The sequence below is a fragment of the Erinaceus europaeus genome, chromosome 2 (genome assembly GCF_950295315.1).
Source record: "Erinaceus europaeus chromosome 2, mEriEur2.1, whole genome shotgun sequence".
Taxonomy (NCBI): domain Eukaryota; kingdom Metazoa; phylum Chordata; class Mammalia; order Eulipotyphla; family Erinaceidae; genus Erinaceus; species Erinaceus europaeus.
This window is the reverse complement of record NC_080163.1, coordinates 173742084-173759970: the sequence shown is the minus strand read 5'-3', so window position 1 is coordinate 173759970 and position 17887 is coordinate 173742084. Positions and strand designations below refer to the sequence as shown.

The following is a 17887-nucleotide window of genomic DNA, read 5'->3' as shown; positions in this document are numbered from 1 at the left end:
TATTCATTTTAATGGTGTTAATTCTTTCAACCCATGAGCATGGAATATCTTTCCACTTCTTTGTGTCTTTTGCAATTTCCTTGAGTAGTGACTCATAATTTTCAGTATACAAGTCTTTCACTTTTTTTTTCCTTTTTTATTTAAGAAAGGATTAATTAACAAAACCATAGGGTAGGAGAGGTACAACTCCACACAATTCCCACCACCCAATCTCCATATCCCAGCCCCTCCCCTGATAGCTTTCCCATTCTCTATCCCTCTGGGAGCATGTGGGTTGCAGAAGGTAGAAAGTCTGGCTTCTGTAATTGCTTCCCCACTGAACATGGGCATTGACTGGTCAGTCTATATTCCCAGTCTGCCTCTCTCTTTCCCTAGTAGGGTGGGTCTCTGGGGAAGCGGAGCTTCAGGACACATTGGTGGGGTCTTCAGTCCAGGGAAGCCTGGCTGACATGATGATGACATCTGGAACCTGGTGACTGAAAAGAGAGTTAACATACAAAGCCAAACAAATTGTTAAGCAATCATGGACCCAAAGCTTGGAGTAGTGGAGAGGAAGTGTTAGGGGGATACTCACTGCAAACTCTAGTGTACTTCTGCTTTCAGGTATATATTTTTGCAGTAGTTTATGGATACGTGTGAACATATGCTCTCTCTCACAGAATCTGGTGTATATCTAGGTTTTGGGACTTTGTTAGAAAGTGAACCACCTGAGATGGAATTAGAGTATACTATGAAAGGAAAGGTCTCACCCGAGTAATGAAGCTGAAGGGTTGTCAATCCACACATGAAGTCTCTGGACACAGTCTGAAGTGAAGCATGTTGAGGTGGCAATCGTTGTGTTGATTAGGATGTGATCGGCCGATGCAACATTATTTGATATGGATTGGGAGAGGCATACGGGAAAGTGGGTCCTATCCAAGGGTTCTAGGACTGGGGGAAGTAGAGGCTCTATAGTGGAGATGTGAGGTTCCTGCTGTCTTAGGGTTCAAAAAGACAATCAATAGTTAATGTTACCATCACATTATTTGGTAATTGGGTCGCACCCATAGGCTCCAGCGCTGGGGCCTGGGCCCTGTGCGTTGAGCGCCCAGCCAGAACTGTGCGGAGGTCCCCCATGTGGAAGTACTACTGGGGACTCCCCAAGGTGCTATGCCAGACAGCAGCCAGCAGCCAGGTCCATAGTGCTGGAGCCCATCTAGTGAGATTCCTCCAATTCCAAGTAAGTGGCCCCTGGTTCCTGTGCCCTTGAAGGTTGGGTTTTGTGCCCGCCTGGGAAGGTGCTGGGTGGGGGGAGGGGCAAAGTCGGGGTACAGCCGCAGAGGGGCCAGCGCCCAAGGAACCAGTACCCCGGGCCAGGCGCACCCCTTAGAGGTGGCTGCACGCACCCAGAAACCTGCAGGACCCAGTGGCCTTGAGCGGGGCGCTCCCCTGGATCAAGGCCATGCGCATCCCTGGCAGGGGGGAACCCAGGGGAGGTGTCCAGGAGCCCCCAGACCCCGCACCCCTGGCAGGGACACCCTGGAAGGGTGCCTGCGTGCCCTCAGATTGAGCTGCTTTCAGTTTCCATGAGTGCAGGGACCCTGCAGGAGAGTCTGTGAGGTGGGCCTTCCCTTTCCTTCCTGCTGGGAGAGGGGTCCTTGGTCCCTGGGCCTCACCTAGTGTGTCAGTGCTGGTGGCTCCAAGCGCCCTGAGGGTGAGGACCCGCCAGCTCAGCTGGAGTCCGGGCAGTGCGCCTCCTGCCCATCCCAATCGCCTGGGCAGGAGGGGACCCCTGAATCCACCGACCTGGCTTCGGGAGTGACCAGTCCTAGAGAACTTTCCGCACGCCCGCCCACCCGAAATGTGCGCCCATTGTCCTTGCTCTCTCTGTGGCCCACTATGAGGTCCTCGGGGAATGACTGTTAGGAATCCTGAACTTCGAGTTTGCTCTGGGGCAACATGGGGAGCCAAGCTCCCAGACTAGGGTGAAGGAGGCTGGGCACAGGGTGCAGGTCCAGGTTGGGCTCTCCTCACACTTCTAGAACTGGAGTGTTTTCTCTGTTTCTGTCTCTCTCGGAAGAGACATGCATTTCAGAGGGGTGCCCCAGGCCAGCTGCCTCCAACCCTTGTTGAGCCCTGGGCCCGGGCTGTGGACTGGGTCTGGGCTGAGGGTCTGGCACTTTGCAACCTGCTGGTCCTGGAGGGCACTGCCAACACCCACCCCCAACCCCCCTCATGCAGGTGGCCTGGGCTTGGCAGGGCTGCATGTGTGGTGGGGGGTGGGCAGGGGTCGCCTGGGTTTCTTGTGTCTGTGGGGACAGTCCTTGGGAGACTGCAGTCTTCCTACTCACACAATGGGGCAGCCAGGATGCTGGCAGGTGGGAGCTGCACTAGGAGCCCCACAGAGCCAGGCAAGAGCCGATCTTGGAGCTGGGTAGGAACCAGGCAGGAACCGTGTTTTTTTTTTTTTTTTTAAAAGGAAATTAAAAAAAGGAAAAATGTTACTTATTAATACAAAAAAAGAGAAGCAGAGCATGACTATGGCACATGCAAATCTGGGGATTGAATTCAGGACTTAATTCGTACAGAGCCATTGCCCTAGCCATTCTGCAATTCTAAAGTATAAATAGGTTATTTTATTTTTGTTGTTGTTGTTGTCACCAAGGTCTCATTGTCTCCCTTTCTTTTTTTTTTTTCTTGTCTATTCTTTTCCACTCTTTTTTTATTTTTATTTATTTTTCCTTTTTGTTGCCCTTGTTGCTTAACATTGTGTGGTGATTAATGTTGTTGTTGGATAGGACAGAGAGAAATGGAGAGAAGAGGGGAAGACAGAAGGGGGAGAAAAAGACAGACACCTGCAGACCTGCTTCACCACCTGTGAAGGAACTCCCGGGCAGGTGGGGAGCCAGGGGCTAGAACCGCGATCTTGCCTCTGGTCCATGAGCTTTGCGCCATGTGCGCTTAACCCACTGTGCCACTGCCTGACTCCAACTGTCTCCATCTCTTAACACTTTTTAAATAAGATTATAATATAGTCCTAGCTTCAGTAGTACATATACTAAAACTGGCATGATAACAGAGAAGATTAGCATGGCCCCTGCTCAAGGATTACACACAGATTCATGAGGCATACCATATTTTTTCAAAAAAAGGATTATAAAATATATGTACACACATATAAATAATGATAATCTTTTAAAGAGCCAGTTAATGCAACCTGGGAGGTGGTTCAGTGGCAAGAGATCTAGATTTATATGTGTGGGATCCCAGGTCTGTCTGAACTCTGGTTCTACATATGCTGAAGCTCTTTTAAAAGATTTATTAATCAGTGAGGGAGAAAGGGAGGAGAGAGAGAGAGAGAGAGGAAAAACACTATAGCATCAGTCTGGAACATGTGATGCTGGAGGTAGAATTCAGGACCTCATGCTTGAGTCCAAAACTCCAACCACTGTACCAGCCTCCAGGGCTGCAGATTGGCTTTTTTGAATAAAATCATGGTAATATTGTTCTCTTAACTGTTAATCTTTTAAGCAATACAAAGTCATTTTAAAATTTTTTCTCAAATATTGTGCCTGGGGATCAATCCCACCCAGAACCTTGCACCTGCATGGGACAACTGAGAAGCCTCCTTGCCAGTCTCCATTCTGTATCCTTTAAGAGACATGCAAAGCACTGCTCCTCTATGCACGGAGTCCTGCCCATTGCCTGCCTGTGGTGTGCACTTAGTGTGGAGGATCAGAAATAACTTGAATGTTTAGGCTCTCTGTGTCTGTGCCAGAAGGGGTTTGCTAAGAAGTAGTGGTTTGGAAATGTGAATTCCTAGCTTCAAGTCTACCTACTGATGCTCCTCTACAATCTGAGACCATCGCAGGCAAGGGATAAATATATTATTTGCGCTGTCAGTTACACTACTGCAGGCTAAAACAAGGGTAGGGAAAGTGGAATGGCCAAAAGTAGGGAAAACTAAGATATCTAAATCAAAGTGACTTGTGACAGTTATTATAATGCTTACTGTTATGCAGCCCACTTTTCCAAAAATGCTACAAGGTTTACTGCAAATAACTCAAAAACATGGCTATTTTGCGCTTCCAACCCCAAAATTCTCTTTCAACCACATTCAGGTTTTACTTTAGTTTTTAAAGATTTATTTATTAGTGAGAGAATTAGGGGAGAGGAAGGGAGAACCGCAGCATCACTCTGACACATCTGATGCCAGAGGTCAATCTTGAGACCTCACACATAAGAACCCCAAAGCTTTATCCACTGCACAACCTCCCAGACAGTGGCAGCCTTTATTTTTTTATAATTTAAAATATTATGATACTTTGCTTACTTAAGAGGCAAAAGATTTATACAATCTGAAGAGAACAAGAGTATACTTTGCTTATTTAAATGATACATACACTTTAGTAGAACTTATACATTTGAATAAAACTACATACATATGTAATTCAAAATCTAGCAAATAGAGAAAAATGAAGTGGGAGAAAAAGCCTTTCCTGACCCTCGACCTTAGATTCTCTCAGAAAATATTACAGTATGGTGTTTTTAAATGAATTAATTTATTTTTCCTTTTTAGTTGCCCTTGTTTAACATTGTTGTAGTTATTGATGTTGTTGTTGTTGGATAGGACAGAGAGAAACGGAGATAGCAGGGGAAGACAGGGAGGGGGAGAGAAAGACAGATACCTGAAGACCTGCTTCACTGCTTGTGAAGTGACTTTCATGCAGGTGGGGAGCTGGGGCCAGAACCAGGTTCCTTCCGCTGGTCCTTGCACTTTGCAGTATGGTTTTGGCAGAGCTATTTATTTCTGAACCCACAAGGAGTTGTAATAAAATTTTGTAATAATATGTTTTATTTTAAAACTTGAAAGTATCTTAATTTCCATAAAAAAATTCATAAAAATGACCTTTAAACCAATTTTCTCTTTAGACAGTTATGATACAAATCCTGAATAGAAATAGCTTGAGGAAGAAATTTGAGTTAACACATTAGTAAACTTTCTGGAGAACAGACTGATGAGGGTAAAATAGAGTTTTTAAATTATTTGAATTTCATGAATTACAGAAGGGGGTTGAGGGGCACAGAAGCAGCACTCTAGCATATGCAGTGATTGGGATTGGACTCAGGACCTAAAATTTAGAAGCTCTAATTTCTTCCATGGTGCAACCTACCCATCTTCAGAGATAGTTTTGTTTTGTCCTAAAGATCTTATTTATTCATTAATGAGAGAGAGAGGAGCAGGGAGGATCAGCACGTTACTCTGGTATATGTGGCACTGGGGATTGAACTTGGGACCTCATGCCTGAGAATCCTGTACTTTATCCACTCTGCCTCCTTCTCCCAGACCACTGATAATTTGGCTTTGATTGGAATTGGAACTACTGAAGAAGCACTATTGGGGGCTGGGTGGTAGTGCAGCGAGCTGGCTAAGCGCACATGGCACAAAGCTCAAGGATAGGGGTTGGGATCCCATTTTGAGCTCCCAACCTGCAGGAATGTCACTTCACAAGTGGTGAAGCAGGTCTTCAGGTGTCTGTCTTTCTCTCCCACTCCTTGTCTCCCCCCCACCCTCAATTTCTCTGTCCTATCCAGCAACAATGATAAAAAGAACAACAAAAGGTGGGGGGGGGGTGATGGCCTGCAGGAGCAGTGGATTTGTAGTGCAGGAAGAAAAAAAAAAATAAAAAGAAACACTCTTACTCCATAAATAAACCTGTCATAACAAGAGTCTTAAACAATTAAATTCCTTCCATTCTTGCTCTTTGTCAATGTATGTGCCTGACCTTCAGAAATAGAAATTCTTAGAAAAGAATTTGCGGGTGCCTTTTCCATTGTAGTAAAGATAGTAATTATGTTAAAATGTGAATTCCTTTCTATGTCTGCACAGGTTGGAACAAGAACCCAGTCAGAAAGAATTCAGACCTACAATTTCACCCAGAATAGAGTCACTGACCACAGGGTAGTATATGAAGTCCAAGATATTAAGGTAATATTACTGAATGTAGTTACTGTATCTTTGATTTATTAAGGAATCAAATTTCAGGGCCTGGTGGTAGCACAACGGGTTAAGCGCACATGGCGCAAAGCACAAGGACCAGTGTAAGGTTCCTGGTTGAAGCCCCTGGATCCCCACCTGCAGGGGGTTGCTTCATAGGCGGTGAAGCAGGTCTGCAGGTGTCGATCTTTCTCTCCCTCTCTCTGTCTTCCCCTCCTTTCTCCGTTTCTCTCTGTCCTATATAACAAAGCCGACATCAATTGCGACAACAATAATAACTAGACCAACAGTCAAAAACAAGGGCAATAAAAGGGAAAATAAATAAGTATAAAAATTTAATTGGCTAGCAATAATTTAGCAGGACCATTTAGACACATTGTTTTGTTTTGTTAGATTTACTTTTTTTTATTTCTATTTGATTGAGTAGGAATGAGAAATTGAGAAAGATGGAGAGAAAAAGGAAGAAAGACCTGGTTCACTGCTTGGGAAGTGTCCCTCTTGTAGGTGTAGAGCAGGGGTTTGAACCCAGAACCTTGCACATGGTTATATATGTTCATAACCTGGTGCACCACAGCCCAGTCCCCAAAATTTACTTATTTGTTAATATGAGGAAGAGAGAGAACTGGAGCATCGTTCGGTATATGCAGTGCTGGGGATTGAATTTAGGACTTCATTCTCAAGAGTCTAGCACTTATTCCACTGCACCGTATCCCAGTTTTCTTGTTCACATTGTTCTAATTATTCCTATGCCCTCAATAGTAGCTGGTATTGTAGAATAGTGTTGGGTTTAAGGACCAGATGCCTGGAGCCTGAGCTCTATAATGAAGATTGGCAGGCACATGGTGTACCTCTTACAAAAAGACTCTGCCCTGTTGAAGCACATGTGGCACAAAGCTCAAGGACTGAGTGAAGATCCTGGTTCTAGCCCCCAGCTCCCCACCTGCAGGGGGTCACTTCACAGGCGGTGCAGCAGGTCTGCAGGTATCTATGTTTCTCTCCCTGTCTCTGTCTTCCCCTCCTCTCTCCATTTCTCTCTTTCCTAGCCAACAACAATGTCAGCACTAACAACAAGGGCACCAAAAGGAAAAAATAGCCTTCAGGAGCAGTAGATTCATAGTGTAGGCACTGAACCCAGCAATAACCCTAGAGACAAAAAAAAAAAAAAAAGAGTCTGCCCTGTATGTGTTCTGCACTGGCAGCATTTTTCCTTATATATTGACTGTGTATACATGTAGCTATGTCAAGTATAAATATCTTAAGGGCATACACAGTAGAATGGTCTCTCTCCTCGTCTTTAACTGTTCTATATCAGACTTGTTATCTCCATTTTAGTGACTATATCTGATTCTCTGTTTACTTTTCAAATTCTGACCTTATGCCAAGGAAGTAGGCATAATTCAGGGGTATCAAATAAGACAGGCTTATTTTTAGCCTAAAGGGCCCTGGTGACCACTGTCTGAGTTTACCCTGATGTGTCCAAAACACTGTGAAAGCTGGAAACAGAACTACAAAGATGACAAAGAATTTGTATCATAACTAGTTTTAATACATAGCTGCCAGTAAGAGAGAAATGGGTCACATAAGTGATGAGACATTATAGTTTCAGGGTCCCCAACAAGCTGGCTCTTCCTAGAGACAGCTGCATTCTTATGAAGAATATTGTTTGCATTATCTCGTGTTGCCCACCGGCTGGAGGTCCCCACCTGTGTATGGTGACAGTGGCTCCTATGCTGGGTGCCAAGAGCCTGTTCTGCGTGAGCTTCTGTGTAGGTGCTTTGTTCTCTCATTTGAGCAGGGCCTCTAGGACCTGGGAGGAGGCCTTCCCCACCCCAGGGTATGTCCAGTATCCTGGCAACCCCGGGAGCAGATGCACTGCCAGGCCTGTCAATCCATACCTGTACTGGGGACTCCCATGCACAGGGACTATTGGGAGGGGATGAAAGGGACTCTGAGCACAGCCTGGGCTGAAGTGGCCTTGACTCAGCTAGAATGTGGCTCTAACCTCACTCCACCCTGACTTACTTCCCACATACTGACTGGATGTTGATGGTCAGAGCTAAATTTTTTTTTTTTTTTTGTAAATCTCCAGCTTCCTATTCCCCCATGATTACATGTTATGCTTCTAATATGCCTACTAAAGAAAAAAATGATTTGGTAAGAATTTGCATCAGAGGAAGGGCAAAAGGCTGTCTTAGAGTGTACTTCATTGCTTTTTTATGACAAAGCCTCAAGCCCAGACCCTCCACGATGAAAAAAGCTTTGGCACTGTCTCTCTCTCTTTCTCTTTCTCTGTCTCTGTCTCTCTCCCTGTCTATTTGTCTGTTTGCCCCTCTGTTTTTTGTCTCTATCTTAAGAAGGAAGATTTTGCACCAAGAATGAAAATTGCATAAAATACCTTTTAGCAGGATGAGTCTTACTTTATAAACACCTAGTTTACGGTTGTTTTATTGTTGTTGTTGTCAATAATATAATAATTTGTACATCTGGGGAACAATATAGTTGCTGGGTCTTTCTGTTTGTCATCACAGTGTAATTTGTTTTAGGTGAAATGATTTATTAAAATAATGAAAGTAGAAAACAGGCATTGTACAATGTAAAGGCATCAATACCCCTGTCCCAAACTCACCTGTTCCCAGTATCTTTTTCATCCCATTTTCCATGATTTCAGCTACATTTTCTCAGGGAAAAAAAAACAAGCCTCAGACCTGCACCTCTGCACCTCTAACCACGCTTGATGGTGTTAGCCAGAGAGGTGAAGTCTCCTATCTATTTTTTTTCACAAAGAAATGCTGTCTTGAAAAAAATATTTTGAGAGAGAGGCTAGGTGGTGGTGCACCTAGTTGAGAGCACATGTCACAATGCTAAAGGACACAGGTTCAAGCCCCTGGCTCCCAGCTGTAGGGGGAAAGCTTCATGAGTGGTGAAGCTGTGCTGCAGGTGTCTCTCTCCCTATCATCCCCTTCCCTCTCAACTTTGGCTGTCTCTATCCCATCAATAAATATATAAAGATAATAAAATATTTTTAAGTACGTATGTTGAATGGGCTGGCGGTGTACCTGGTTAGGCACACATAGTACTCAGAACAAGGACCAATGCAAGGTTCAAGTTTCAAACCCCACTCCCTACCTTCAGGGGGGTCGCTTCACAAGAGTCTAAGTAGGTCTGCTAGTGTGTACATCATTCTCCCTCCCTCTCACCTCTTAATTTCTGTATTATCCAATAAAATGAAAAAATAGGCCACCAGGAAAAGTAGATTCTTATTGAGCCCCAGCAATAAATAACCCTGGAGGCAAAAAAAAAGGAAAAGGAAAAATCTGTTGATTGATTTATTCATTTACTTCACTAATCATATCTTTCTCTCCCCCCTCTGTATTCCCCTCCTCTCAATTTCTCTCTGTCCTGTCCAACAACAATGACAGAAATAAAAATCAATAATAACCACAACAAAGATACACAACAAGGGCAACAAAAGGAAAAAGTACCCTCCAGGAGCAGTGGATTTGTAGCATAGGCACTGAGCTGAAGCAATTACCCTGGCATGGGGAATTAAGTAAAAATGAAAAAAGAGAGAGAGGGACTTCTAAACCTACTTCACCACTCATTAAACATCCTTCCTGCTGGTGGGAAGCAGGGACTCAAACCCAGGTCCCTGTGTATAATAAGAGCAGTCTCAGCTGTGTGCATCACCAGCCATGCCCCATTCTAATATGGTTACCTAGTTGTCTGTGTTTAGGTTGCTTCCATATTTTGATTTACCAATATATAGCTATATAAACATAGCTGTGCATATGTCTTGGGACTAGCATACAATTAAATATTAGAAATTAAAGTACATACATATGTTTTTTAACAGACAGTTATTATTGGAAACGGCAGAGAGAAATTTAGAAGGCAGGGGGAGGTGGAGAAGGCAAGAGACAGAGGCACCTGCAGCCCTGCTTCACCACTCTTGAAGCTTTCTCCACCTCAGTTGGAGATCAGAGGCCTCAACCTGGGTCATTGTGTGCTGTAACATGTGCGCTCAACCAGATGTGTCACTGCCTGGACCCTAATATATATATATATATAATTTTTAAAGATTTTTATTAATATTTATTTATTCCCTTTTGTTGCCCTTGTTGTTTTATTGCTGTAGTTATTACTGTTGTAGTCCTTGTTGGAAAGAACAGAGAGAAATGGAGAGAGGAAGGGAAGACAGAGGGGGGAGAGAAAGATAGACACCTACAGACCTGCTTCACAGCCTGTAAAGCAAACCGCCTGCAGGTGGGGAGCCTGGGGCTCGAACTGGGATCCTGATGCCTGTCATTGTGCTTTGAGTCACGTGCACTTAACACGATGTGCTACCACCCGACTCTTAATTTTTTATATTTTTAGTGAGAGAGATGCAAAAAGAGAAAGATCAGAGCACTGCTCAGCTCCGGGTTATGGTGGAGCTGAAAATTGATCCTGGGACTTCGGAGCCTCAGGCATGGAAGCCTTTGACATATAGAAGCATTATGCTGGCTCCCCAGCAGGGACAGTGGAAGATAAGGAAGTTAGATGAGTGACATGCCTGGAGACCATCTGAGTTCTTAAAAATTGAGAAAAGTGGGCAGTTTGTGTGTCACCCAGTAGAGCACTTAAGTTGCCATGTTGGTGACCGGGTTCCAGCTCCAGTCCCCACTCGCTAGGTGGGGATGGGGGAAAGTTTTCGAAATAGTAGAACAGTTCCACACCTCGGTTCTTCATCTTTGTCTCTACATACATTCAAAATGAATAAATAAAATAAAGACAGATGCTGATGATGTTAGAGTCCTGTAGCTAATAATAAAAATAACATAAATGATATATTTATTATATATTAATAAAATAAATTAAATTAAATTAGATAGCTGATAATGATGATAGAGGCTATAGCTAATGAGCAGAAGCCATAGCATTAGCAACAATAGTGAAACATCAAGAAGAAAAAGACACATGGGCCTTTAGAGTTTTTCAAATATTATGAATAGGGTACAGAAAAAGTACAGGTAGTCAATAAATACATAAAAATATTACACTTGTTATTAGGGAGGTGCAAAAGAGATGATAATGTTGATTGTATTTATAAGTAGCTTTAAAAAAGTGGGTCACTATTGAAAAATATAAAAGAAAACTCCCGTGCTCAGTGATTTGGAACTGACTGAAATAATTGTTTCCATCTTTTCTTTAAAAAAGATTTTTATGGTGCATTTAAAAATTTTTATTTATATATTTATTTCCCTTTTGTTGCCCTTACTGTTTTTATTGTTGTTGTAATTATTGTTGTTATCATTGTTAGATAGCATAGAGAGAAAAGGAGAGATGAGGGGAAGACAGAGAGGGGGAGAGAAAGATAGACACCTGAAGACTTGCTTCACCACCTGTGAAATGACTCCCCACAGGTGGCTAGCTGGGGTCTAGAAACGGGATCCTTACGCCAGTCCTTGCATTTCACGCCACATGCCCATTAGCCGTTGCGCTACTGCCCAACTCGTTGTATCTATCTTTTTTTATTGCCTTTCAGAGAGTGAAAACTTTTTAAAATTTATTTATTCCCATTATTGCCCTTGTTTAGTTGTTTTAGTTACTATTTTTGTTGATCTTGTCGGATAGGATAGAGAAAAATGGAGAGACAAGGGGAAGACAGAGACTGGAAGGGAAAGATAGACACCTGCAGACCTGCTTCACCACTTCTGAATCGACTCCCCTGCAGGTAGGGAGCTGGCAGCTCTAACTGGGATCCTTACCCCGTCCTCCTGCTTTGTGCCACCTGTGCTTTAGCAGCTGTGTTACTGCCCAACTCCTGACCTTAAACTTTTATAATTTTCAGGTGTAGTAGTAGTGTACACAGGTTTTCATTTTTTTAATTTTGACAAAAGCATACTCTGAAATTTTAGAAAATTTGTGCTTTTAATTTTGGAAAATGTGGACTTGCTTGTTTAAAAATGTCACTTCTCTTTGAAAGGACATTGGGTGTTATATTTTCTTTTTTTATTATTTTTTAATTTTTAATTTAATTTTATATTTATTTATTTATTCCCTTTTGTTGCCCGTGTTGTTTTATTGTTGTAGTTATTGATGTCATCGTTGTTGGATAGGACAGAGAGAAATGGAGAGAGGAGGGGAAGACAGAGAGGGGGAGAGAAAGATAGACACCTGCAGACCTGCTTCACCACCTGTGAAGCGACTCCCCTGCAGGTGGGGAGCCAGGGCTCGAACCAGGGTCCTAATGCCAGTCCTTGTGCTTTGTGCCACCTGCCCTTAACCCGCTGAGCTATAGCCCGACTCCCGGGTGTTATATTTACTAAAGTTCTTAGTGTAGTACTAAATTTTCCAAAAAAAGAGAAAGGGCAGTCAGGTTGAACAGTGACCTTCATTTCCCTAGGAAGCCAGTTTTGACCTGTGAACTTCTGACCTGCATGTGGTGCAGAGAGGCCAGTGTCAGCATAATGAGTGGCTATTCCATGACCATTTGTTCCCACACTTGGCTACTGTCTGGGAAGTGCTGGGCTAAGGAGTAAAAGGCTAGTAGCTGAGGGCCTATGGCACTAGGAGTGTCACTTGAACTTTGCAGTAAAATGTGCTGATCACAGTAACAGCCATCCAGAAGTCTGAAGTGTGCCAACTTTAGTCTCTGCTACTGTCTCCTCCTGGGCTGACTTCAGACTCAGCCATGTACTTGCTCTGGCCCATGGAACATGGACAAATGGGAAGCAGGCAGAGACCTCAGTGGCTGTCTGGCTATGGTATGGGAGCCCTTCTTCCAGCACTGAAGAATCTAGGTGCCACCCTGTGGAAGCTTGAGGAACAGGCAACACACAGAAAATAGATCCAGTTGAGGTGTTAGCTGTCTGCAGACATGATGGGACCTCAGCTAATGCAGTGCTGCCCAGAGGAGTCCACCAAGGTTTCCTATGAGCCCTGTGCATAGAGAGTGGTCGTATAAGGCACAGAGTGAGGAAGTGATATTTATTATGGCAGTACAAACAAGAAGAAAATACAGCAAAAGACTCTATAACTACATACATACAGTGAAAGGAATAAGAGGGAGATTTCTGTGAAAAGACCTTCAAAGCAGGATGTAAGAGGGGATCAAGGAAGATGCCTCAAATGAAATGAGCTGGATGTAGAATGTTGATATTTTTTACTGTGACCACACTAGATAAAAAGTTTAAAAGAACTTTATTAGTCAGAGGGCTTCATGTCTTCCACTAGGAAGTTTTCACATAGATGGCAGGACTAAGGACTAACTCAAAATCCTGTAAAGGATTAAGAGAATAATTGTTCTCAATTGGATATTATAAAGTAACAGGGTAAAGAAAGGGCCAGTTCTAGAAAGGGGAAGCTGTCTGTTGGCATTCCAGCAGACACCCAGGTGGCCTCACTGACTGCAGATTTGCCAGGGGAGCCCCCAGCAAGGTGCTGAGAGGAGCCCTAGCCCTTAAGCTGAGCAGGGTGTTGCTAGGGGGCTCTCTGGATCCTGCTCAGAGAGGCATGAGTTGGTCCATCACTGCTCCTTTTTGTAGGTGTCACTCTCCTGGCTTGGAATTAGGAGGTTGTCTTCATGTCATGCCTGAAATGAAAAACAGAGAGCTGTTTAGTCAAATCACATTCACATATACTAGCTAACTCTTTATTCCTGAAGAAATAAGTCAAAGGGAGAATGTCTCCTTGGAGATAAATACATGAAAGGGCTAAGTGGTGCCCACCTGGTGAGCATACATGCCACAGTGAGCAAGGACCTGGGTTCTTGCCCCTATCCCCACCTGCAGGGGGGAAGCTTCAGAAGCTGGAAAGCAAAGCTGTAGGTGTGTCTCCTTCTCTCCCCATCTGTCTGTCCCTCCCATCTCAATTACTGCCTCTAGCCATTAGGTAAATTGAATTAACATCAAAAGTTAAATATATTAAAACCTAGTCAGCATGTAGTAGAAACCTTTCCTCTCTATACAGCAAAAATCTGCAGCCTCCTCTCAGACTGTGCTGCCACCAAGAGAATGAGTAAAGTCCTGCCATTGTTGGGATGTGATTCTCTTGTCCTGTTTTAATCAGCCAGAACACCTTGTGTCTCACACAGACTGGTTGCTCAAATTAATCTCACATGGCCTAGGCTCATCCAGACTCATGGTGTAGATGAGGTGTGTCCAGGAGCCTGGTCACCTTTGTACCACTGGCATCAGTCAGGAAGGAGGCACATACCTCTAGCAGGAACAGGGGACCAGGATGGAGGGCCTCACTCCTCCGTGTCTTCCTTGTTACACTCTGTGTGGTTGATGGTGTACAGCACGGCCATGATGCAGGAGAACTGAGTGCTGGTGGCCTTCTCCTTCTGGTGGAGCAGAGTGGCACAGTCCATGATGTTCTCCACTGCCAGGTTCACAGGGATGATGGGGTGGCTCAGGGCATAGTTGTAGAGTGACAGCTTGTGGGTGGCCCTGTCCCCACAACCCATCAGGTATTCAATTCTGATCTCAGAGGCAGTGAGGTCCAGCAAAGGTGGCCATGAGGGGCCCCCGTGCAGATGATTGAACACGGAGCTCTGCCTGATGCTTTCCACATCATGGAGGGTGGTGAGAGTGTCATCCTTCTGGTCCACAGCCAGCAAGATGCTCTTGTGGTGGCCTCTGTCTACAGAGATGCCCAAGGTAAAGGGAGAGTCACCCCCAGTCTGGAGACCTGTGAACATAGCAGTGGGATTAGCAGTGGACAAAGGAGGGGCCCTAGGGAGCAGAGCACAGGCAGTGAGAGGATGAAGGACATGGAGAGCCAATGGGTCGAACTTCCATTTCTAACTGCAATCTTTGTAGAGGGATAGTCGGAGAAAACAAACCCAGTTATAAGTGTAGGAGATGTTTCCTGCATATCAGCAGGAAAATCTTTAAGGATTTGAGAAAGGAGACCTGGACTCCCTACTTTTGATTGAATTTGAAGGTGTATAACTGGCCATGGCTTTTTATTGGAGAACTTAAGAGGTTTCTAGAAACTTGGAAGTAGAACTTATCATGCTGGGTCACTATTAGTTCTAGTGTATATTCTGATCCCATTTCCCCAGTGAGGCTGGTTTTCAGTGTCGTGAGCTTGTTTTCAGGATGTAGAAATGGTCACAGAGGTGGCACTTGCAGCAAAGTGTTCAATTTCCCTCTCCTCTGCTGGCCCTGTCCTGGGGTCTGGGCTTGAGGAGGAACTAACCTGGGGTGTCCTCAAATAGCTGCTCCAAAAGGAAGGACTCCTGGTGGCTGGAAGCCAAGCCAGAGATTTCCTGTTCCTGAGACTGGTCCTGAGTCACCGGCAGTGGAGCCATTCCATTTTTTTGGTGATATTCACCATCTGTATGGAGAGAAATCCAAGCATAGGTTCAGGCTGAAGTGGTCATGATGAGCCTATCATGACCATGGGATGTAGCCAGAGCATTGCAAGGGAGGTATGTCTTCCTTGGAGATGTGCATGGTTTTCTGTGGGGCTATTGGGTCCCTGCCAATCCTACCCCCACCCCCTCCTTTGGATTGATTTTCAATGTCATGAGCTTGTTTCAGAAGGAGATATGACCTGGCACCTAGCATATATAGGCACCCAGCAGGTCTCCACATGCAAGGCTGCGGGAATCATCTCCTTCTAGTGGAAGCCCCTCAGTGGCTGGCATTTGGCCCACTTCATGTTCATGCAGATGTTTGCCACCTACATGTAGAGAAATCTGAATCTAGGTCCAGGCTGACCATAAAGAGACTCACCTCACTGTAGAAGATGACACATGGGCCTTCTCCTGGACCTTCTGTGCAAAGAAGGCTGTGTCTCTGTGTCTCTGTGTCCATGAATTTGACAGGAGACCCTGCCCTAGCATGTGCCCAAGAAAAGAGTTGGCAAAGTAAAGAGGAAGATGCTCTTATACATTCCTGTGCCTGGAATGCAATGAATTCCCCATGAGAAAGAGCTCTACAGAGCAACCCTGTCTGCCACAGAGAAGTAGAGAAGGACTATCATCAGAGTCTGTTACAGAGCCGTGAGTTGGTCAGTGTCGGTAGAATGCACGGAGGCCTATTGCCTGCACTTTTCCCTGTCAGAGGTATTGAAGCTAAGCTGGAAACCATTTTCCCTGAGCCTTTGCAGTTAATGTCTCACTCCAGTCAGTCTCTTCTTAGATTGCCCTGACACTCACTTGCAGGTGGCTCTGTGGTTTCTTCCATCTTGGAACTCACAGACCCCTGATCAGGTTCCTCAGACTCCTAGAAGAGAAAGAAGTCAGGGTCACAATAAGCCTTTGGAGTGAGTAGTAGAAGAACACATTTCCCAGCAGCTCTGTTCCCCCACAGAGAGGGGGGGGAGCACCCTGTGTCCAGTATCAAAGCTACTTGACCCCTTGGGCGTGACTGTGGTTTAGAATCGCCACTGTAGATTTTATTGATTCTTGGATTTTCAGTGCATGTTTAGAAGTGTGTTGACAAGGGTATTTGCTTTTTTCCTGCTTTCTCTCTAGACTCAGGATACATACATAGGTAACTCCTGGTTGAGTAAGTACTTTGTTATTTAAAATGTCAGCTATCTGATCAAATGCATTTAAAAATATATACCCCCCCACTAGAGGAGAAGCATTGCCTGATGTATGAAGAAGCAGGAAAATGGCATCAATGCTATAGAGTGAAGGCCAACCCTGACATGATGCAGATGTTCAAATTATGCAGAAGTAGAAAAATAAGAGAGGGCTAGGTGGTATTGCAGCTGGTTAGGCACACACCTTACCAAGTGCAAGAATCCAGGATTCGGTGCCACTACCCTGCCAGAAAGCCTTATTATTGACATACTAAGCTGTTAATGAAGATGAGAAATTTAGGAGGAATTGGTTTGTGATAGGTCATTAAAAATGATCCCATTCTAATGCAGTAAAGAATTGTAAATAGAGCACACAGTGTCCAAGGGACATGCAGACATCATCCATGGGTCTAATAAGTGGGATCTTATGAGAATAGCATAGTGGGATCTCCTAGCATAATGGTTATGCAAAGTGACTGTCATGCCCGAGGCTCCAAAATCCCAGGTACAACCCCCAGGACCACCCGAATTCAGAAGCCAAAGCGGAGTAGTGCTCTGGAAAAAAAAGAAAGAAAGAAAGAATCCTCCTCAGGGCCAGGCAAGGCAGTACACCTTGTTAAGTGCACACATTACCATGGACAAGGTCTCATGTTCTAGCCCTGGCCCCACCTGTAGGGGGACAGCTTCATGAGTAGTTAAGCAGTGCTGTAGGTGACTCTGTCTCTTTCCTTCTCTATCTCCCCTCCCCTCTCAGTTTCTTTCTGTATCTATCCATAGTAAAACAAAGAAACAAAAAACTCCAAGGGAAGAATATGGTGTCCCATATCTGAAAATGGGGAAAGATTTAAGATGGGAAAGAAAAGATATCCGAGGTCACATGATGGAAAGACTCTAACTGAATGAAAAGTACATTTACAAATTTGAGAAGATACTCAGAATTACTTTGTTCAAATTCACATGACTCAGTTCTTTAGCCCTCACCTCCTCAATTCATTAAGCATAATCAGCTCCAGGCCCTGCCCCTAAATGGAAGCTCCAATGTATCTCAAGGTTTGTGAGAACTATGAAGTTATTTCTTATGGGAGACACAGGGATTTGGAGTGGGGTGAGCATGGAACTCTACCCGTATACTTGGATAAGCTTATTAACCATTATTCAGTCACTACTGAAAATGTGGTTAAGAGAATGTCTTAGTTCTCCATAGTAAATGTCTTAGCTATTGTACTGCAGTTCCAGAAACCAAATGATACGCAGAGCTCCTGGCTGTCATTCTCTTCTTTTTCGTTTTCTTTGATAGCGGGGAAACAGGGGAGAAAGGGGCAGAGAAGGAGAGAGAAACCTGAAGTACTGCCTCACCACTCATGAAGCTCCCCTGCCACAAGTAGGTCT

General features: G+C 44.4%; 1 long non-coding RNA gene and 1 other non-coding gene across 2 annotated transcripts in view; both read left to right on the top strand.

Annotated features, from left to right (window-relative positions):
* Positions 1 to 17887, top strand: part of LOC132537017 (uncharacterized) — a 196730-nt gene that overhangs the window by 1924 nt on the left and 176919 nt on the right. The gene's annotated exons all lie outside the window — the stretch shown is intronic.
* LOC132537266 (U6 spliceosomal RNA) lies at positions 3014 to 3121 on the top strand. Its single transcript, XR_009548727.1, has one exon. It is a non-coding gene; the product is annotated as a U6 spliceosomal RNA (small nuclear RNA).